The 24,740-nt window shown below is 40.0% G+C and overlaps 1 long non-coding RNA gene across 1 annotated transcript; it reads left to right on the plus strand.

Moving 5' to 3' along the window:
• The first annotated feature begins 18,418 nt into the window (after positions 1-18,418).
• Positions 18,419-20,031, plus strand: LOC122812817. The gene is made up of 2 exons (XR_006366580.1): positions 18,419-18,487; positions 19,079-20,031. It is a non-coding gene; the product is annotated as an uncharacterized LOC122812817 (long non-coding RNA).
• Positions 20,032-24,740: the final 4,709 nt, after the last annotated feature.

The following is a 24,740-nucleotide window of genomic DNA, read 5'->3' on the forward strand; positions in this document are numbered from 1 at the left end:
AATAAAAGACACTTTACATCTGAAACCTAGTAATTATCTCCGTCTTAGGACAATAGAAAGAATTTCTAGCTGCAGACATCCTGTCTCCTAGCTTAAGATCACACACAGTCATAAAATTCTTTACTTATCCACTTTCTTCCAGCAGGGTGCACCGTGATTACATTTTTGAAGTTCAGCACATCACACAGTTTTCTTACATTTGTCAAACAAGCCTGTGGATCATAGTAATATTTACAATGACAAAGAATTGTTTACAAACTTCTATCTAGCTAGGCTGGCAGGCTTCATAAAATAACTAGATGTGGGATCTTTAGAAAAGGGTTGTAATAAATTACATAGAAAAAATGGGAATTGTGGGAACAGTACATGTGGATTAATGTTTTGGAGGAGGAATGAAGTTTAAAGGAAGGCAGGAATTGAATGAGCTTTGTAATGTTTGATTGACAATGGTAGATTATGTGATGTATAACATTTGCAACTGAAAACATGTCAATATGGTTTGTTTTCATTTATATAAATGTATGATTGACTTTGTCATAACTGATAATTTAATAAAGATTTTTCTTGTTTAAAAAAAAGTTGGACCGGAGTAAAGACCTATTATTTTTCAGTTGTAGATAGTTATAAAACACTGTATAATGCAATACTTTTTATGATATTGAAATCAGTGCTGTTAAGAAAATTGATTTTATACCTTCCAAATAAAGGATCTGGTCAAAAGACAAGACACTGTAGATGTGTATTAGTGGGGATGGAGGTCTTAGGACAAGTAAAGACTAATATTAAAAATAATTTAGTACTAGGATGATTTCACTGTTAAATCTTTAAGTAATCTCCCACCCTCATATCTTGACATTAGCAAGGGACTTTTTGTGTACTGTTGTTGGTGGTGCTACATGCATGAATTAACAAAGCGATGATGAAATTATTTCATTATGGGTATAACATCAGAGCACTACAGTTGATCCAGAGAAAATGGCTACATAAAGCACTCCAGTAGTTCACGTCTATGACACCTTTCATACTTCAAAGCCACAGAAAGCAATCTGGCAGTACATGGCTATGACACCTTTCATAGTTCAAAGCCACAGAAAGCACTGCAGCAGTGCATGTCTATTATGCCTTTTATACGTTCCAACCACCCACTGAGCACAAAAGAGCTAAAGGCATAAGCACAAATGAAAAGCACACCTCAAGGCTGGTCAAACAATATAACATGCTTGAGCTGCTCCATGTCCAGCTAACCATGGGAAAAATCCATTACCATATTTTTACTAGCTACAGCTCCCCCACCACAAATCAGGAAACCCACACATTATACCTGAAGTTACTAGAATTACTCACATCACAAAAATCTTCCACAAGGAAACCTACAGTAATAGTTTTTGCACTATGAAAGCTGCCATCCACATACACAGAAACGAGCTGTCCTAAAGGGACAATTTGTGAGGGCAGCTAGAATGGTCACTAAATGGGATGACTTCATATCTGAATGTGAACTTCTAAAAACCATGTTTTTACACAGAGGTTACCCAATTTCTTTGGTGGATGATGTTATACAGGAGGTTCGCACCAAGAGAAGTATCGGTCACTTTAAACCCTTGTTAACAAATGAAACCATTGTGCAAGAAACAAACCCTAATATTTTTATTCCAAGCAATAATGATAATGAACATTCAACAATACCTAAAGCAGAGAACAATCTGGTTACTTCTACTAATAATAATAATACTATTAATCGGAATTTTAAATGTAGTTTTGTTACCACCTTTAATTCCGATAGCTCTGCTATTAGATCTATTTTAGAGAAAAATTGTTTTTTTTGTTGAATGATTCTTTGCTCAGGAATATATTAGATATACATCCCCCTATTGTATACAAAAAAGGTTACAACCTCAAGAAATGTTTTGAGACTACTTTTAATAACAATCGTCAAGGCTACATGTATAAATGTGGTCAATGTAAATTTTGTAACCTTATTTTAGAAACCTGTGAGGTTCTTGTAAATGGGCAATATATAAAGATCATGGGTAGATTTTGTTGTTTTTCGAAAAAGGTTGTTTATTGTGCTATGTGCACCCATTGTGTGTCATTTTATGTGGGGAAAACAGAAAGGAAACTGAAAGAAAGGATGGGTGAACATATTAGATCTATTAGAGACAAAGTTGAAAATAATGCTTTAGCAAAACACATTTGCTTAAACCCCACACATCAGTTCAAATTCATTGTTTTAGATATTTCAAAAAACAATGATGGGGGGAGCATGGCCAGCCCATTTAGAAAAAAAATGGAATTGGGGTGGCAAATTCACCTGTGCACACATTTTTGGCCAGGCCTGAATGAGTCTCTTTCCCTTAACAGCATATTAAAATTCAAATCTTTGGAGAGATAATTTATTCTATTTATTTTTCCATCATCAGTATTCATAATGGCTATTATACTTTGTTATATTTACTATTATATTTTCTATTGTTATTAGTATTATACTTTTATTATTCATCATACTTGTATTTCATACATAAAACATATTCATTTAAACACCACCAAACTATGCGTGCGTTCAGCATATTGTGGTCATAAGTTTTTATTATTTTATTTTACATTTATAACTATTTATGTAGGTATTACACATACTCTCAGTATTTGGGTTGTTTATTATATTCTTAAGGTTTTACAATGTTTTTTGAACCCAATTATTTGAGGTATATTCAGCTTATTTATATGACTACACCTTTTAGATATGCTTCTGTCTTGTGTGTTTAAGGTGGGGGGTGAATTTACTGTCAATTTGCTGACATCATGTTTTTTGCGAAATGAACCAATAGTATTAAAAGGAGTGAATTTCAAATAGTTTTAACAGAAGGAAGTGATGTTTCTTATTGTCAGAAGAAGTGTGTCAGTATGACAAACGAAAGCGCTTACCTGGATTATTGCTTTTTATTTATTGTACTTTGGATTATTTTAATTAAAAGGTTTTCTTTTGCTGCCAGACCAGATTCTACTTTTTCATTTTACATTAACAGAATAAGCTTGAGAGACGGCTATAGCTGATGACATCAGCAGAGTCTTTTGACAGGAAGATGGTAATAGCAGTGTCCAACATGCTGGTATAAAATGCTCTCTCTAATGTCAAGCAAGTGCACACACACACACACACACACACACACACACACACACACACACACACACACACACACACACACACACACACACACACACACACCAGTTGGTTGCAGTGATATTAGAACCCCTACCTATCTAAGTATGGGGACTAGAGAGCCCAGTACTTTATGCAAGTCCCATGGCACAAGTCTGACTTTCACAAGACTGCAGGCCAATTTATAGTGGGTGACATCAGCAGTGGATGCTGGAGAGAAGATATTGGGAGACCTGCACAAAAATGGATGTTTTGGCATGTGCAACTGTCAAAATATTGGTGCTGTATGGGTTTGGAGTAGTAACTGCAGGATACTCAGTTATGGTCTTCTGACTAGACAGAGAAACACCAGTTGACTACCTAAGTACAGGAACTAGAGAACGCAGTACTTTATACAAGCACCACAGCACAGGTCTCACTTTTACAAGAGTGCAGGCCAATTTATACTGGATGACATCAGCAGTGGATGTTGGAGAGAATATGTTGCAAGGTCTGCATGAAATGGATAGTTAGCCATGTCCAACTGTCAAGATATTAAAGTTCTGCATGTTACCAGATTGATGAGTGTGCAATGTGGAGTATTTGGTGTTAGGTTTCCAATGTGCAGGTATACTTCAAGAGACAACTTTACAAACTATATGCAAACAGGTGTCCACATTACTACAAGTATTGAAAAATCTGAATGTGTATTGTCATTATAAAAATGTGCATGGTATGTAAGCCAGCATTTGTTATTTTTTTCTGTAGTGTAGTTGATATATTTGTGAAAAAGTAATGAGAGACCAAGGCTGTAGTGCATGGGGGGGGGGTCTAGCAGATGACTGCATTACAAATTATGTGTTATTTTCTTAGATAGTGCCTTCAATTTGTTTGTGTTTGCACATCTAGTTTCATGGCATAAAGATTAAATGGACAGTAAAGAAAAGTAATATATACTATGATCCACTTTGCATAGCACACGGATGAGTAGCAGATTTGCACAATGGATTCAAAGTGTCTGGGCATTTGAGATATACATTTCTACTGCTTTCTCTGTTTGTGAGCAGTTAAGCGGTAAGCAAATGCAAGCCTCATTACTAAAATTATGAGAATTCTCAGTATTGAGTGCATGAAACATATCTGCTGCTTAGCCAACTCTGTAAATGCATTGACACATTTCTTTTGGAGCCCAGATGATATAGGATTTGAACCCAGGTGTATGTAATAGTTTTAAATAAGTAGTCATAATGCAATGAAATAATTATTTAACTACATTCAGTGTGTTATTGTGTGTTACCTTAGTGCACAGTGTTTAAATGGCATTGTGCGGACATAGCCACATCAAACAAGAGCTGTTCACTATTGCTTGGCATTGGTGCAAGATGCCAAACTCCATTCAAACATAGAGGACAAAAAGTGAAGAGCTCCATTGCTTTTTTGTTACTTATTTGTGTTGTGTGTGATTCTATTTATGACCAGATTAAAGGTGTTAAAATGGGGTAGATAGGAAAGTGGTGAAATGGGGGGGGGCAAGCAGGGGGATGACCAAAGGGAAAGCGATATAGGAACATTCAGGATGGATATAGAATGGAACCATAGCTATCCACTTCTTCAACAGTGTAATATGAAAATATGGTACAGAATATTAACTGAATTTGAACGGTCACCTCAACAAAGAGGAATGACAACAACACAATCATGATGTACAGCCAGTTGGACCAAATCAAGAGTATCAAAAAGACACACATGTGAAGTGGAGAGCTATGAATGGGATGATATATATTTTTTGAGAGGTTCCCTTTTTTATCTTTATTTAGAGAAGAATGTTGGGTAAGTGTGTGAGTATTTGTGAATCAGGGAAGTAGGGTACAAAAGGAAGCAGATGGAAACAAACAAGACAAACAAAACAAGATACAGATACAGTGAGGGACACAAAAGGTTGGGGGACACCACAATTGGGGTTAGGGAGTGGACAACAGAAACCCATGCCTGTCAAACATGAAAACAGTGAGGGTCTAGTTCTCACCCTCAGGACTGTCATTACTATCCCCTTACTCCACTGGCTGCTGGAGTGCTTGACATCTCATCCTCCTATGGACCATGATGGAGAGCAGCTTTTCCATCTTGCATAGGCATGCACCAATGGTGCTGTGCACGACCATATGCACCAACCTTGGCATCTCCTGGCAGATGATAAAATCCCCACCTCCACCAGTACTCCTGGAGGGTACCACAGCACCAGCTGCTGGGGTAGTGTACCTGAGGGGGAAGATAGTGCAGGGACAGCAGAGGCAGTACTGCCAGGTTGAGTCCCAGATGTGATAGACATCTGTGCTGGAGCTGGTGGAGCAAGGGCAGGCTGAGACACTGGAGTTGGCCTACCTCCCTTTGCTGTAAAGCATTTTGTGATTAGTTAGCGATGGATGACATGGAAGCATTTTGAAGACAAAAGCAAAAAAATAAAATTAGCGCCACCATATATGACATACAATGCATTATCACAATAATGCAACTATTTTATTTGAACGTTTACATTTAAATATACTTTCTGACAACTAGAAACTATAATTACTGATTGCTAAAAGTAATTTTTTCAATGTGCAGATATTGTACATATGCTTGGTCCAATTATACAGATTAAAGTTAACAGCAGGCTATTGATGCCACTTGTGTAGAATTTAATTTATGTAATATTTTTAAAGGATTGCACTATTTTATACTTGCTGTCTGTGGTATTTCACCCCCACAACATCTGACTACAGTCTTAGACTTGACTCCTACAGTTGGTTTGTGCTACAGACTGAAGCATGCATATTTGCTTTTACCGTTAGGATGTGCATGCATACTTTGCTTCAACTGTATAGAAAAGAAAAAAAATCGTTTAAAAGCTACAATAATACTTCTCCTGTGCTTCATAAATACCCATTGGGTCCCTCAGTCTCTCCAGATGCTCAGCATGGGTTTCCCTACTATTGATACATTCTGCATTAGCTGTGCAAAGGAAAGAACAGAAAAACATTATGCATACCAGTCCTGCCTATATTTATCTATCATAAATTATCTTTATTAGTGTACTTACACAACTGTGGGATGTTGCTAGTTCTGAACTCATCCAGCCACTGGTTGAGTGTATCACTCTTGCACCTTTTTAGGTAATTAAAGTGGTGCCTGCACTGTTCTCCAGTCTGTGGAATGCCAGTTGCACTGTATACAGCCTTGGCTAGTAAAGATCCTAGACTCCTGAACACCCCACCTCTGCACCCTAAATTGGGCACCTTCCCTTTTTATACCAGGCATGTCTATTAGAACACACAGCAATAGATAATAATGATTTCACGCCAATGTCTTGTTATCGTAGTTACTGGTACTGCACAAACCCAAGCAATGATGCCAACTGTGTTTGCATAATGTTAAGCAGAAAACAACAATGCCAAGTAGACAGGAAAGCAGTTTTGGAAATTGAAAGGTTTATCTGACACTTGACATTAGTTTGAGGGTTGTTTGCTGCTGTAACTGTTAGGTGATTTAACTTTGTAGACATGCACTGGGAACATAAACACTGATAAAATTGATTTTTACAGTATGGGATTCAAACCTATGAATAAGAGACAAAACATTTTCTTCCACGGTGGTGATTTTCCATCTTTGTCACAGAAGTGCTTCTCAGACATACTCATGAATTATTTATAAATATAGATGACAGATTGAGGTGTTAACCATGTATGTGTGTGACCTGACAAGGTCTTTGTACATACATTCATTTGTGTATGTGTCTTATTTAAGTCTGAAGGCCAGGCAAGTTCAGATATCAGCATTAGACTTGCAGAAACATAGCTATACAGTATACCCCCCAGTCATACATCTAAACCTTCAAAACACAGTAAGGGTGTCTTATCCCTCATACGTATAACTCATATGAGCTCCACTGCTATGCATAGTTGTTGCTATTTATAATTATGTCTAAATTGTTATAAGTGATATCTAATATAATGTGAAATGGGACAACAGTAAAAATGTCTTGAATTTCCTGTGTTAGCCCAAGATCATGTGTATGGCAGCCCTACACTTACACCTGTTGTCACAGGAATATTAAAATAACACTTATATATCATCCTGTTCATTACTATAAACTGAACTGTCATAATAGTAAAATATGTTGAACTTCCTATATTAGAACACAAGACCATCTGTATTACATACCACAGGAATAGTTAAATAACAGCAGGATATTTCCCTATTCATTATTAACTTCTGAGTATTAACCACCATGCAACGCAAATTAGCATGTTTGTGTGGTGCCCAACACACTTGATACAATGTATCCATTCTGAAATTGCCTATCTACTTCCTCTCTGCAGGTGTTCTAGGCCTGCATGTGTTGATAAAGCTTGCTAACTACCGCACAATGTCACTAAGCAGTGTTGCATGATAGAAAGCAAAAAATGCAACAATGTATCTTTTTTGATATTTAGGATGTTTACATCCTGTCTGCAGGTGTTCTGTCTGCTTCTTGTCTGGGACATTAGTCCGGGCTTGCACACTAGTTAGCACTATGCAAATCAGATAAGCAAAATTAAACTTGTTTTAGCCTTCTGATCAGTGTTTATTAGGTATCATCCTTAAAAGACAAAGGTGGGACTTGAACCCTGATGTACAGAAATGTGCATGCTGTGTGGATCAATGTGTTAGCAGATGTACTACACACATAGGTGTTTTACAGCTGTAGATGATGCATTGATTATCAAAGAAGTACATTACATGACATTTATTGTGTTTATTTGTTTCCCTTGTTTGTGCTAAGCCATGCACTGTGCAAATACTGGCATTAAAAAAAAAGAAAAGAAATCTATAAAATAAAAAAAAAACACTACAAAATAGTTTTAGTACACATGAAAGATTTTTACACAAGTCTGGATTTGAACTCTCACAGCAATGAACCTTCAAAACACAGTGTGTATGTGTCTTATCCCTCATTGCCACAGAAACAGCTTTACAGCAGAGAATGAAAATCATTGTGCATACAAGCAAGTACAAACTCATCCACAATATCAACAAGACATATGGCACTTGTAAGCTTCTGAGTTATCTGTACTTGTATTAATTTCAGATACAGTGCAATGAGGGATTATACAACCATTTATCATTAGTGTTTGCAGAGATGCAGCTCTGTCTTATGTCTGTATGGTGTTCAATCTTCTCTTATCTGAACAGTAATCTGAGACATGCAGTCTGAAGGCATTTTTGTATCATTGCCCTTAAAATGTCAGAGAATATTAAATGGCAATAATATACAGTTTTCAACCAATACAGGGAAGGTTCAATGTTACTGAACAAAAACTGTGAAATAAGTGTTGCTTACTGACTTTTAAAACATTAATACAATTACATCTACACTTTGGAAATCTAACCTGGCTGACACACCTGTTGGAGGTAAGGGAGTCTAAATTGCTGTTGTGTTTTCCTTCTCCCTACCAATAATAATTCACAGTTGCAATCCATTAACAACCAAAGACTGAAGGAGTGCCTGCATTTCATTTACATCTGCTACACAGAGCCAATTATTTAGGATTTAGCAGTTCTAATGAGTTCATGCCTCATTTGCCTATTCACTGTGCCAATGGCCCTGAATCTACACTATAAAAAGGTAACCCTGTAGCTAGGGAACCTGAAGGTGAGTAGACTTGTTTATATGAATAGCACAGTTGAAGATTGCTATTACTTTGGATTTATTTGCACAGAAGACTACTGATCTTGATAAGGCATGATTGCATTTTTCTGTTAGATACTGGATATATTCAGATATTAGTTAGAAAAATCATCATTATCTTCGGCTTTTCCCATTAGGGGTCGCCACAGCGGATCATCTCTTTCCATTTCTTCCTATCCTCTGCATCTTGCTCTGTCACACCAACCGCCTGCATGTCCTCTCTCACCACGTCCATAAACCTTATCTTAGGCCTTCCTCTTTTCCTCTTAACTGGCAGCTCCATCCTTAGCATCTTTTTCCCAATGTACCCATCATCCCTCCTCAGCACATGGCCAAACCAACGCAATCTCGTCTCTCTTGCTTTGTCTCCAAACTATCCAACATGAGCTGACCCTCTAATATACTGATTCCTAATCCTATCCATCCTAGTCACACCGAGTGCAAATCTTAACATCTTTAACTCTGCCACATCCAGCTCTGACTCCTGCCATTTTGTCAATGCCACTGTCTCCAATCCATATAACATAGCTGGACTCACTACCCTCTTGTAGACCTTCCCTTTCACTCTTACTGGTACCCGTCTGTCACAAATCAGTCCTGACACTCTTCTCCACCCATTCCACCCTGACTGTACTCTCTTCTTCACCTTTCTTCCACATTCACCATTACTCTGAACTGTTGATCCCAAGTACTTAAACTCATCCACCTTTACCAACTCTACTACCTGCATCCTCACCATTCCTCTACCCTCCCTCTCATTCACACACACATATATTCTGTCTTAGCCCTGCTGAGCTTCATTCCTCTGTTTTCTAGAGCATATCTCCACCTCTCCTGAGTCTCCTCAACCTGATTACTACTCTCACTACAGATCACAATGTCATCTGCAAACATCATAGTCCATGAGGCCTCCTGTCTGATCTCATCTGTCAACCTGTCCATCACCACTGCAAATAAGAAAGGACTCAGAGCTGATCCTTGATGTAATCCCACCTACACCTTAAACGGATCTGTCACTCCCACTGCAGTCCTCACCACTGTCACACTACTCTCGTACATATCCTGTACCACTCTTACATACTTCTCTGCCACTCCCGACTTCCTCATACAATACCACAACTCCTCTCAAGGCACCCTGTCATATGATTTCTCCAAGTCTACAAAGACACAATGCAACTCCTTCTGACCTTCTCTGTATTTCTCCAATAACACTCTCAGAGCAAACATTTCATCTGTAGTGCTCTTTCCTGGCATGAATCCATACTGCTGATCACTAATCATCACCTCCCTTCTTAACCTAGCTTCTACTACTCTTTCCCTTAACTTCAAGCTGTGACTGATCAATTTTATCCCTCTGTAGTTACTGCAGCTCTGCACATCACCCTTATTCTTAAAGATGGGTACCAAAACACTTTTTCTCCACTCCTCAGGCATCCTCTGACTTTCCAAAATTTCATTAAACAATCTAGTTAAAAATTCCACTGCCATTTCTCCTAAGCACCTCCATGCTTCCATTGGTATGTCATCTGGGCCAACAGCCTTTCCATTTTTCATCATCTTCATAGCTGTCCTTACTTCCTCCTTGCTAATCTGTTTCACTTCCTGATTCACTATCCCCACATCATCCAACCTTCTCTCTCATTCTCTTCATTCATTAGCCTCTCAAAATACTCTTTCCATCTACTTAACACACTCTCCTCTCTTGTGAGTACCTTTCCCTCACTATCCTTTATCACCCTTACTTGCTGCACATCTTTTCCAGCTCTGTCCCTCTGTCTAGCCCATCGGAACAGGTCCTTTTCTCCCTCTTTAGTGTCCAATCTCTCATACAACTCTCCATATGCCTTATCCTTAGCTTTCGCCACCTCTCTCTTTACCATGCGCCTCATCTCCTTATACGCATGTCTACTTTCTTCATCTCTTTGACAATCCCACTTCTTCTTCGCCAGCCTCTTCCTCTGTATACTCTCCTGTACTTTCTCATTCCACCACCAGGCCTCCTTGTCCTCCTTCCTCTGTCCAGATGTCACACCAAGCACCTTTCTAGCAGTCTCCCTTACTAGTTCTGCTGTAGTTACCCAGCTATTCGGTAACTCTCCACTGCCTCCCAGTGCCTGTCTTAACTCTTCCCTAAACTCCACTTCACAATCACCCTTTTTTAACTTCCACCATTTAATCTTTGGCACTGCTTTCACACTCCTCCTCCACTTTTTGATCACCAACGTCATCCTACAGACCACCATTTTATGCTGCTTAACTACACTTTCCCCTGCCACCACTTTACAGTCTCCAATCTCCTTCAGACTGGCCCTCCTGCATAGGATATAATCCACCTGTGTGCATCTTCCTCCACTCTTGTACGTCACCCTATGCTCCTCCCTCTTCTTAAAATACGTATTCACCACAGCCATGTCCATCCTTTTCGCAAAATCCACAATCATCTGACCTTCTACATTCCTCTCCTTAACACCATACCTACCCATCACTTCCTCATCCCCTCTGTTCACTTCACCAACATGCCCATTAAAGTCCGCTCCAATCACTAGTCTCTCATCCTTGGGTACACTCACCACAACTTCATTCAACTCACTTAAAAATTTCTCTTTCTCATCCATCGCACACCCAACTTGTGGAGCATATGCACTAACAACATTCATCATTACACCATCAATTTCGAGCTTCATAAACATCACTCTGTCAGACACTCTCTTCACGTCTAAAACACTCTTGGCATATTGTTCCTTTAGTATAACCCCTACCCCATTTCTCCTGCTATCCACACCATGATAGAACAATTTGAACCCATTTCCTAAACACCTGGCCTTACTTTCCTTCCATCTGGTCTCTTGCACGCACAATATATCAACCTTCCTTCTCTCCATCATATCAGCTAGCTCTCTTCCTATACCAGTCATACTGCCAACATTCAAAGTTCCTACCCTTACTGCTACACTCCTAACCTTCCTCCTCTCTTCCTGTCTTCGTTATATTAGAAAAATATTTTTATATATGTATTAGCAAATGCTACTTTTATTTGTATCCACTTTTTAGAAGTTTACCGATGGGTATAGGCATTTTGGTTAGGGCATGTTACTTTCCCAGATGTACAGCCTTATTAACTTTCATCACAAGTGTTAAATGTTACAACAGTTTTCTCCTTGCACTCTTCTGTAGTTATTTCTGTGACACAGGGGTGTTAGCCTTCGAAGATGGCCCAGAGACACCTCTAGGGGAGTGCTGGCCACAGGTACAGGTGACTGTCAATACATCAAAATAAATGATCTGTGGTAAATGTGTACACATGTTTTGGGACAGTTTCTTTGATAGCAGTTATAGCAATTCAATGAAAGTTCTAACTCTTTTGTTTGGTAGCAAAATGTAATTTGCCTGTTGCTTTGGGGGTGGAAGAACCAAGTTCCATGTCTGTGTTGGCATATAGAAAATTGTTTGCATAGAAGTTTGCTTTACTATTGTTACTCCCCCAGTTTTGGTTCCAACCTTGCTTTGTGTCTGACTGTGATATACTAAAACCACATAAATCCTTTTTTATATTTGAATATATTTGAATGTTTTCTCCTGGGGCTAATATTGAAAAAAATATTTCCTTATGTGTTATATCTAAGCAGGGCTTTTATTTATGTGTAGTATCCTTCTTTTCTGTTTTCTGTCACCTAGGACTATGGCACCCAACTGTCCTAATCCTGGAAACCCCCTTTCAATGACCCTAAGAATGAGGTGATTCTACAAGCCTTTAGGCGACATGGTGCTTTCTGCTTGAGAGAGGCCATGGGTATATGTCTGGAAGAATGCAAATTTGGCAGTGGATAGTGGAAGATGTGAACACTGTTGGGGACTGCAGCAGGACATATGATCAGGGGTGTCATAGGGCCACTGACATGATTTCATCAGCCGGGAGGAGAGCAGCTGGACTGGCCTGTGATGTGATAGGGGGCTGCTACAGAGCCACCACTGACACCAAATGAAGAGTTCCTGTCCACTGTCAGGGATCCAGAGAGCTCAGTGGAAAGTTCACAACAGCATGTGATTAATGTTGGTGCTGCTGTTTCATTGAGGACAAGTATGAACCAGGAGGAGCTTCCAGGTAGGCTTAACTATTGTCAATTGTGAATTTTTTCTTTTATAGTAAAATATTGACAGCAATACTTAGGTCTGTTTACCAATTTTGTTTTGGGGGGGGCGGGCAGTTGATATAGTTAACAACACATTCTAGTTCCTTACACATGGGTTTGAGAAGGATGTCTCATCCAAGTTTCTGTTACATGTATTGTTAATAGACATATAAAAGGCCCAACACTTTCTCACCCAATGTGTTACTGTTACTTGTGATGATAGTGTCCTTACTTTTTGACAATCCTTCCTCAGAACTGGAGAGTCATCTGTACAATGTAAGCCAAACATTTTTTATTTCAATACTGATGAGCAGTTCACAGAAATATTTATTTTAGAAGTATGTGTGATGTAGATGTCAGTGTATTGCTGAACTGTCTGTAATAGTGTCTTATTATCACAGGTAATCCTTACAGTGGTAGTATTAGACTCTTACCAACTGATGTCAGAGTATTGGCAGGCACTGATGATGGTGGTGGTCAAACAGAGGCATAATCAAAGGATGCAGAGGTTGAATCTGAATTTGAGGCTCACATTCAGCCATCCCCTGTAATTCCATTGGATACAGCCAATAGGTCTACACCAACCCATTCCAGTGAGCCCTCAGATATTGGACAAGTGGAGGGTGAGACACTCAATCAGGGTAGTTTGGTTACAGTGGCTTCAGCACCTGTTGACTCTGGCCATAGCCAAAGTGTGGACAAGGTGCCATGCAGGAGGGTTGTTAGGGGTGCTCAGAGAAGATCTGCTGTCCATCCTCCATCTGATCCAGGTGTGTCTTTCAGTGCCACTTGCCACATGTTTAGGGCTGTCATGCAGGTGCAGGCACATTCTAATTGGGCATCTGAGGAAATGCGTAGGGTTGTAGATTTGGCACAGGTTGACATGTGTGACTGCCTCCACCATTTTGCCAGTTCAATGGATTGGATGAATGACACATTGGAATGGTCAGTGTCAGTGATGGAACCTCTGCTGGGAGGGGGAAGGCATCTACGTGGGCATAGCGCATCCACATCATCTGATGCTAGTTGACGTGGCCATGCCTGATCATGCTCCCATAGTGGTAAACACCTAGATGAGACAGGCCATGGGGTGTGTTCCTGGGCATATTCATCAGTCATGTTCATGTAGCAGCAGTGCATCTGACTGTGGGCATGGAAGTGCCAGTGCAACTGCTGGCAGAACCAGTTCCTGTGGTCAGGTATGATGACGATGAACTCCCACCTCTAACATATACAGCTCACACCTGTCTGACATATCAAGACATACATCTACCACAGAGCTTGTGTGTGTTCTTGCAGACACTCACACACCAATTTCACTTGGAGTGCCCACACACACACACACACACACACACACACACACACACACACACACACACACACACACACACACACACACACACACACACACACACACACACACACAAGCTACATGGTTCAGTCATGAGGCTTAAATCTCATTTTGTCTCGGTGGCTATCTGACACTTTATCCAAATTTCTGCCTGTTTCTATTTCTTTCTCAAACACACTCACCTTTTGTTGTCAGCCTAGGCTTCCTGCACCCCCCCCCCCCCCAAGCACCCTGTGCAAGAGATGATTGTTTTCTATATTTTGGATTCATGCATACATAAGCTTTTGTGTCTGATGCTCAGGGTGCATAGCTGACTTAGTGCTTAGAATATCTGTGTTTGTGATGCTGTTTTGCTAATTGTACTGCTTTCTTATAGGTTTTTGTAATGTGTACATGCCTCCCACAAAAAAAGGTAGACCAATCCATAAAAAAAGTGGAACAAAGACTGATCAATAGGGAGACTTTTTGGTCTTACAAAGTTATAGACAGCTGATAGAATCAGTTTTTGCATTAGTATTTTTGGGACTCATCTGAGGTCTATGAAGTCTGAAACTGAAATATGTGTCATTAATTTCTAACATCTCTCTTTAATGATTTATCAAACTGAGGACATTCGATGACCATCACTACTTTGAGAGGTATGGATGAGTGAATCTTTCATGCCTGAGGCCTATCAGTTGATAGAGGACACATATAGCCACATAAGTCCTTGCTGTAAAAATCACCCGCCTTTTAATTACTTATATTACCAAACAACACTATTTAAGACTATGACATTCATTTGTATTATTGCACATTTTTTTGTTCTATTCCAGGTTCAGCATTTATCTTGTACATCCAGTAGTTGCTACAGTTTTAGTTCAGGGCTGACTCTGTCTGATGCTAAGAGTACACAGACATTACATGGGTAGGTAAACATTGTGAGCATAGCCTGGCATCAATGTTATTATATGTATGTGCATAGGAGGAAGGTCTTAGCCCCTTAGGTCATGAGTGAGTGTGCTATGCATTGCCTCCTGGCCAATGCACGGGCATATTGAGCACACTTACGTCTGCATACACCCACAGGAACTACTGGTTCTTCCTCTGACTCCTCAATGGCATATGGCTGTGGTGACTGTGCCAGTGGTGGTGGGATATGTGCCCCTCCCCTTGTTGATCCTGCTGAAGCTGTTTTGTCAGGATGATGTTGTGAAGCATGGCACAGACAGTGAAGATTTCAGTACATGTATGTTGATTGTACTGCAGGGCACCCCCAGATGTATCTAGGCACCAGAACCGCTACTTCAGCAACACAAACATATGCTCTATGATTTTATGGTTTGAACCTGTGCATCATTATGGCATTCTTCAGTGGGTGGGTGTGCATTTCTGATGGGTGTCATCAACCATGGTTCCAGAGCATAACCTGCATCTCCCAGTAAAAGACCCTGTGGGATATCACCCCAAGTGAACATCTGATACAGTTGGGAGTTGTGCCAGATATGTGAGTCATGGTAACTGCCTGGGTTGCCAACACACACATTCAAGATGATTCCCTTAGTATTACAAATGACTTGGCAGTTAATGGGGTGAAGCCCTTTCTATTTATATAAACCCTTCCCTATTCCCTGAGTGGTACTTTGATTTCTATACATGTACAATCTGTGGCACCCAGTATTTTCAAGGTAGTGTGCTACAGGGTAAAACTTCTGCATATTTGTGGCCCTGTCCTCAGGTGTACAGGGAAAATATATGTGGTACCTGGCATGTTGGAGCATAGCATTCAGGAATTAATGGAGGATCCTAGATGTTGATGCCTCTGACACCCTCCCAGCATGTCTCTATTGGTCTCTGAAAGGTTCCTGTAGCTAAAATTCTAAGTGTTACACATATCTTTGTCTCCACCGGTATTGGTTCCACTCTGTTTACCCTTGGTCTGAGTTGAGGACAACAGAGATTCCAAAGTTCCTGTAGTATGCCTCTATCCACCCTGTAGCACGCTACAATTTCCACCTGTGATATGTTAAATAGGGTCTGAAAACTCTTCTCCTTCTTGGCCATAGTCTATTAGTAGCAGCAGTAGCATAGACTACAGCCTGTTGCACATACACATGAATTAAAGCAACAGCAGCCCCTAACATTCTTTCTGTATAGACTCCTTTCTGTGGCTGTATTCCAATAGGTTTTGGAATTCACAGGGAAAACTAGCACTGAGTTTACATGGCTGATTTATAGCTTGTTGAGTACCTCCTCCATCTTGGCTTGGTTGATTAGCATGCAGTTTAGCTGCTTATGTTGCAGAGCTGCTTACTGAATACAAAATAGTGTGCTACAGTGTGTGGGTCACACCACGATGCACACACTGTCTTAGCGGACCATGTAGGGTTTATTGAATCTGCCCATTGATCTTACTTTTTTCTTTCACCATTTGGTTTTCTCACCACACATATCTGCACAACCTGCAGAGAGTTGACTTCTACCCATTTTTATCCATATTATCAAGATCTGTGAGTCAGATAAGCTATCTTCTTGACCATACAATTTTTTTCTTTAAGGCCAAGATTGACTAATTACTGAGGTGCTGGAATAACCAAGGAGAATTAGCCAAATGCTCAGTATTACAGTGATTTCTTCAGTTGTCAACCTAGCCCAATAAAAAACACATTTAAACACTGAAATACATCTTCATTTGTTGAGACTGTAGGTGATGGGCAGTGCCTAGAAGGCCTGCTGTTCTGCACTATAGTCTCTGAAGAGTACCACCTGCTTTATTAGTGTGCATGTGTAGTCAACATAATTGCAATTACCCATTGCTGTACAGTAGATTATGTGCTGATGCCTTTCTTTTGAGTTTTATTTATTTAATTTTGGCACAGTGTTAGTGTTCAGTGATTAATTACATGCTCTCCATAAGTGCACACATACCACTGACTTTGCATAACAATGCTAAGCAATGGTTTCTCTGTATTCTATGGTTTATGAAGCTCACAAGTGCTTTCTACAGGAAAGAAATCCATGCTTAAAACTTTTATTATTAAAAGGATACAAGGGTTAAATAACATGTCTTACATGGACTGACTCAAAGCCCTGTCTCTACTGCTAAGACTTGACCTGTGTCTGGCATACAATGCATCCTCTGACCCAACACTGATGCATTTACTGCACATTAGCAAGTCAAATGCATCAAAAATACTCAGTCTAGGGATCTAAACCTCTTTGGCAACATCAACAAAAGGGTTTGGAGGGACAGGTATATCTAATAGAGGGTATTGCTGTTCTGGAACAGCCTTCCCATCCACATAAAACAAAGTTGATGTACATAACATAATTTATTGTAGGAGATAGGATCATGATGGGCTAGTCATTACATTACTTTTCTATATCATATCATGCACAATATGTTATAGGGGAAGGGGAATGTGGGTGTCCAAATGCCAGGTTTGTGAATTGGTTAGCAAGAAGAAAATATTTTGAAATTGTTATTATCTGATGGTAATTATAAGGATGCCATTCCTCTAGAAAAGAGGAGTATTTCTATGTGACCTAATTTACTGAACATGATGGCTTATTGATTAGTATAATATATGTTTCATATCAAAATAGAAAGGGGAAAGTATCAGTGAAGGATAAGTATAAACAAACACTATGACTAGAGCAGCTGTGTAGTACTGAAAAAGTCATCCAACCATTTTGCACAATCTCAAGAAATTCTTTCCACTAGCTTAGCAAACACAGCCACTCCCTTGACCTGCATACTGTAAAAGAAGTTTACAAGCATTCCCTTGAGTTTACTCTGGCTTAGACACAGCTTTTTAAATTAATATTCAATGACTGCTGTAACAGGCAGTTGGCAAGCTTGACGTCTTGTAACAGTTTCAGCAATTCTCCAGGCACATGCTCTGAAAACAACAATCAGCAGCTCAGAACTTTCTTTGCATGCTTTTGTGTTACAATTTCAAGTATCATGCTCCCACAGATTAGAAGAGAATTATGATTTTGGAGGACAGAAATGTATGTCACCTCATGATTTCACCCAGTTTGTGTTACTTTATAACAACATCCACTCGTTCATGACTAAGAACATGGCACTCTTTTCTTATTTTGATATGCAGTTATTTTACAACAAATTGGAAGAAGAGGAAACAAGGATCTGTGATCTATGCATAGTAAATGCACTCAATGTAAGTGTACATTAAAGCATATGGGGACCAAGTTGTCAAAGTGATTTTTTCTACTTAATTCCTTTCCCCTGACATATTAGAAGTACTGCTTAAATATTTGAATATGCTATGTATCAAACCTGAAATTGAAATGAAGCAATTTTATGCTTGTTATGCTGACTACATAAACATGCTGGATGAAAAAATTGTCAAATTTTGGGCATGACTTGATGTTGCAAGAAATGGCTTTTCTGTGGTTCAGGTCATGCATATTATAGACTCATAGATTCATAGGTTTGTTCTAAGCTTACTGCTAGAAAGCCAGTAGGAAGCTTAGCCATATTGTCCTTGGAATAAGGGGAGAATACTTTCTTCTAGCAAGACCATTCACATTAATTGTAGGTATGAATTTGCAGTTACCCGTTCAAAAATAACTTGGTTGCTCATCATTAGTGATTGAACTCATTAACTTGACAGATAAAACCTTTTCCCAAAGCACTAAACCACACAAAAAACACAAGTTACTTTTTGCTAGATAAAGATACCTTTCAACAGATTATTCTACAGCACAATGTATATGATTTTAATGGCAATATGTCTGTTTGTATGCAGGATGTCCAACCAAAAGTTGGATGTAGTGTGGGAGAGAAGAACTGTGACATGACAGACGTGATTGTCAAAGAAGGTGGTAGAGTGACTCTGAATCAAAAGATGAGTAGCAGTTGAGACGATACCCCAACCTCACCTAGGAATCGGAAATAGGGGTTGATGATGATGAAGGTGCTGGCTTTATATGCTGTATCATTAGTCACATCTGCAGAGATGCAGTAAACAAAATAAATGCATGATTATTCTTGAAATCAGAGTTAAAACATAGGTGTGGATTTTAAGAATGAAAATTAATTGTAGTTTCAGGTTCAGATATCAAATAAGAAGTTGTTTATATCTCCTGCATTTTCTCTTCACTAGATGATTCTTTGCTATTTTTAATGGAATTCACTTTTAATATCCATTGTCCCAGATTTTGTTATCTATACAAACAATATAGGTTGGCCACTTTAGGGTGTGAAACCAAAGATTTATGAAGGATTTGATAGTCGCAAATTGATTAAATTTCATGCTACATTTTTTTTCTGGCAATACATGATTTCTGAATCCGAATTGCTGACTATCTCAGAATGCTAACAGTAACAGTTAAGATTACTGGGGTCAAAGGTTTAGTACCTGTGTTTTGTGCATGTCAAGGGAGTAGTTAGTTTTATGTAAGTTGGAACAGTAGTAACCATAAACTTAGCAGTCATGTTCAGACAGTTTTAACAGTATAACAAAACTCTGTCCAATTCCACTGTTATTCAGAACCTTTGACTTGCATAACATTTCCTTTTCTCACTCTCTTTTTCATCTCAGTTAGTTAAACCACAGCCTGCATAGTGTATTAACTACACACAGCATCCATGCAGTCTTATTCTATTGGTAGTCCCTGCCTTTCTAATCATTGTGAACAGAACATTATTGCTAATTCATATTTTCTGTTAACCAAAACACATTTCTTAAAATAATTTCTTGTTTAAGACTGACTAGCAATTCGCAAATTGCAACTTCTTGTTTTTCTTCTCTATATTTAACTAATCCAGCTACACATTTCTTGTGTTATAATTATTTTCCTAATTAAATGTCTGAACAGTTTGTCTGTTTTATTCTCTGTAAAATGAACACTAACTCTAAAGTAGCATGCCAAATTTGACTTTTATAGCAGAACATGACCCTGTCTGTCTTTAACATTTTCAGTCCTTCTCTGACTCTCTTTCTGTCTCTCACACACACACACACACACACACACACACACACACACACACACACACACACACACACACACACACACACACACACAGTGTTTGTTTCTGAGGTATAGTTCGAACTGCACATTCTTTTCCACACTAGCATTTTTCAAGTTTTGTTTTTTTAGTCAATTGGAAATAAATGATATACTTCCTATTCTAGTCACAAGTGAATATTTAAGCACTTTATCTAACATCAGTAACTTGATAACTCCTGATGAAGGGCTCATGCCAGTTTGAATACTTGAGTAATTGCAAAACCTATGTTAGTCCAATCAAATGTATTACATAATGTCTGTGTACCAGTGTTTTTGTTTTTTTCTGTTGGTGGACCAACCTGACATTTTTTAGTTCATCACTTAATTTTTTTTTCATTCCATAAAGTTAGAACTTCATTGCCATTTTCAGCACCTAATATGCCTGTCAGGAGATGTTTGTGCTCTCTCTCTCTTGTTCTTACCTAAATAAATTACAATAGCAGGTCCAAAGTCTATTTGCTTGATTTTCTTGTAAATTCTTGTAAGGATTTCATTGAGTCACTAATGCCAGTCATTTGAGATTCCTGCTTCTTATTGCTCATAGAATGCATGTCCGTGCAACACAAGTTGTTTTGTTGACTTTTTAATGAGAATTAGAGCTGATTGACACTTAGAGCTCTGAGATACTAATGAACTCCTCAAGGGCACCTAGTGGGGATGCAGGTTATACACTGGAGCCCTGTCTAGACACCCATGAGAAACCCACACAAACCTTCTGAGCACACATACAACAAGACCCACACTCAAACTAGGAATATGATAGAATGTGTTTGGTTAAATCAAGGTTCCAGTGTCTAGATACATTATGAGGAGCACTGACCTACTAAAAAAGCATCTTACAGCCCAGCACTTGTTCAGACTTAATAGCAAGCACTAATATACCCTGACACTGATTGCCCAGCAGGGCAAGGCTCTTTATTCACCCCTCGCTAACCAAGTGACTAAGCAGCTCACCCTACAATTCAGGCATGACCAAAGGGCAACTTCAAGTGCACTCTCCAGTCCAGCTGGTGAATATGGGTATCCTGAGGCAATGCTACAACTGCCTCATATACACAGACAACCCTCTCCTCCTACCACAAAACACTAACATATGCAATTGATGCAATTATACAGGCAAACTGGAAGCTAAGCTGTCTCCATCCAAGACTGGAACAGACAGTCAAGAGGAGAAGGTTAACACTTGCACCACACCTCCAGCTGTACACAGCCCTACTAAAACAGCACTGGCAAAAAATATACATAAATACACAAAATCATACATGGAGGCTCTAAATAAAAACCTGCAAAAGCATCAGAGACCTCCAAAGCAGACACCCAAACAACCTACACTTCCCGTCACAAACCAGACAATACATAAAACTCAAAATCAGTGTGCCACACAATCACAGCCCTTGAGGCGAAATAACATACCTAACACACTAGTAACAGGTGACCCTATAGTCAGGCACACTGACGTCCCACTCACTAGGCTGGGCAAGCAGAAGGTTACTGTTAGCTGCCTGTCGGGAGCCAGAATCTACCACATAACACAAGCACTCAGGTCACTCCAGAACAAGTACAAATATGACTCTGTCATTGTTCATGTTGGTGTGAATGACCTGAAACGTACCTCCCTGGACTACATGAAAAGAGACATGGAAGAGCTCTCTGATCATGCAGCCCAGGCTGGTATGACCCTAACCCTGAGCAGCATCCTGCCCTCACCAAGAATGAAACCTCAGTATAAAGAAAAAAATATCAATTTCAACAATTGGCTAAGCTTCTGGTGTCATTCAAATGGGATCCAGTGTCTGTCAGCCTGGGACAACAGGCTTGACAAGCCGCATTGCTTCTCAAGAGACGGCTTGCACCTATCACCCCTAGGCTTTCGAATACTGGCCAAGGCTCTTGCTGCCCCCATAGTGCCCTTTTTAGGCAGGGCTCAAAAGTAAAACCCACCTCTGTAAACAGCACAATTAACAAAAAACTGAGGGTTATGCTACTCAATGCCAGGAGTTTAAATCTTAAAATGCACATGCTCGAAGCACTCCTCAATATGGAGAACGTCGACATCTGTGCAGTAACTGAAACCTGGTTCAAGGCTCCAGAGAGCACTCCAGCACTACCGGGCTACAACTCATACCACATGTTTCGGCCACAGAACACGGACCAAAACACAAAAGGAGGGGGTGTATCCATATTCATCAAGGATACCTACATCTCCAGGTTAGTGGCGCAGCATGATACCTCTGAGATCATCCATGTGCAATTAAAATCGGGCAAATCTGCAATGCAAATTGTGACCTGCTACAGATCACCCTTCATGACCCAGGACCACCACTCCACCTTTCCGGAGACACTGGAAAACATGAACGTCCTACCGAACACCCTGATATTGGGCGATTTCAATTACCCTACCATTCACTGGGAAAACTACTTGAGTACAAATTCCCAAGCCCAGCACTTCCTGGAATTCATCATCTCAAATGCCCTGGATCAGCTGGTAAACTCCCCTAGAAGAGGCAAAAACATATTGGACCTGGTCATCACCAACATGGGCGACAGATGTTCCACACTGGAGGTCAAACCGAAACCACAGTAAAAAACTTTTCTAAAGCAAACTTCACCTTACTTAAGACAGATGTGGTACGTTTCACAGCCCCCAACACTAAAGGATAACACTGCCCAAGATGCAGAAACCTTTACAAATGCACTCTATGAGCACCTACAAGGGTGCATGGATCGTGCCATCCCTAGCAAAACCAAGACTCATTCCTCTAAGAGAAAGAAACCAGTTTGGTGGACCCCTGCAATAAACAGGCTATACAATAGGAGGAAACTAGTTCAGAAAAAAAGCAAATCCCAAGAAGGAAAGACATCCCTGATCAGTAGCAGTAAGAAACTAAGGTTCGTCATGAAATCATCCAAGGCTAACTTCGAAAGAAAAATAGCCAAGGATTCAAAAGATAACCACAAAGCCTTCTTTAGCTATGTTAAGAATCTAAGTGGCAACTTGCAGATATACACTGAACTAATGCAAAATAGCACAAAATATACTGAACCTACTGGTATTGCCAACATCCTGGCAGATAGATTCAGTGCAAACTTCATCCCCCCTCTCACATCCAAAAAGGCTCACAACAATACTGGAAAAGTGTAGTGTCCCAAAAATCACAGATGCACAGGTGAAAGCAGCCCTTTCAAAAGCCAAAAACACAGCATCAATGGTACCAGATGGTGTCCCAGGCTGTGTCTTGCATGAACTACAGAACAAACTAACCCCCCACCTAAACACGCTGTTCAACCTCAGCCTCTCCACAGGCTATGTGCCCAGAGAATGGCACACAGCAATGGTTATTCCTCTCCACAAAGGAGGGGCCACAACTGACCCTGGTAACTATCGCCCCATAAGCCTGACTAGCCTGATCTGCAAGGCTATGGAGCGGATCATCTTGGAATTCATTAACAAAGACATTGGGAACCTCCAAACACTTGAACCAACCCAGTTCGGCTTTGTTAAGGGCAGATCATGCCCTGGTTGACTTCTTCAAGACAGTCACCAAGGCCATAGATGAGGGAAAGGTGGTTCACATAGCCTACCTTGACCTCGCCAAGGCATTTGACACCATTCCCCACTTGGGTATTACAGAAAAACTCACCAGCCTGAACATAAACCCATATGTCACGAGATGGGTTGCTAACTGGCTTACAGACAGAACTCACACAGTAAGAATAGCGGGTTCCAGGTCCGACTCTAAACCAGTCACAAGTGGTGTCCCACATGGCTCGGTCCTGGGACCCCTACTGTTCAGCATATACTTCTCAGAAGTACAGGCAAACACAGGACGACTATGGCTAACCAAGTTCGCCAATGACTGCAAACTGGGAGCCATAACTGACACTTCAGCTGACATGGACATCCTCCAAAAGGGCCTTACTGAGATGGACACCTGGTGTCAAAGTCATGGCCTCTAGCTAAATGCCAAAAAATGCATAGTAATCCCATTTGGGAAAAACAAAACACCCATGAATTACCACATAGGTGGAAGCCCCCTTAATACAGAAGAGGTAATAAGAGATCTGGGGACCCAGGTAGATAGTAATCTCTCCTTTGACAGTCATATTGCCAAAGTAGTTAGGATATCTTTCTTTGTGGCCCATCTAATTACTAAAGGGTTCACATCTAGAAATAAAGAGGTTATAGTGCCCCTCTACTAGTCACTCATTAGACCCATCATAGAGTACAATGCCCCATTTGGGATGTACCTCACAAGACACTTCCAACAGCTCGAAAGACCACAGAAGTACCTCACCAAGAAGATTACTGGCCTCAAACATATGTCCTCTGCAGCCCGACTGAAAAACTCTGGCTGTACTCAGTGGCATATCGCTTACTCAGAGGTGATGTCTGCCTGA

The sequence above is a fragment of the Protopterus annectens genome, chromosome 10.part0 (assembly GCF_019279795.1).
Source record: "Protopterus annectens isolate FY-2018-M chromosome 10.part0, PAN1.0, whole genome shotgun sequence".
Taxonomy (NCBI): domain Eukaryota; kingdom Metazoa; phylum Chordata; order Ceratodontiformes; family Protopteridae; genus Protopterus; species Protopterus annectens.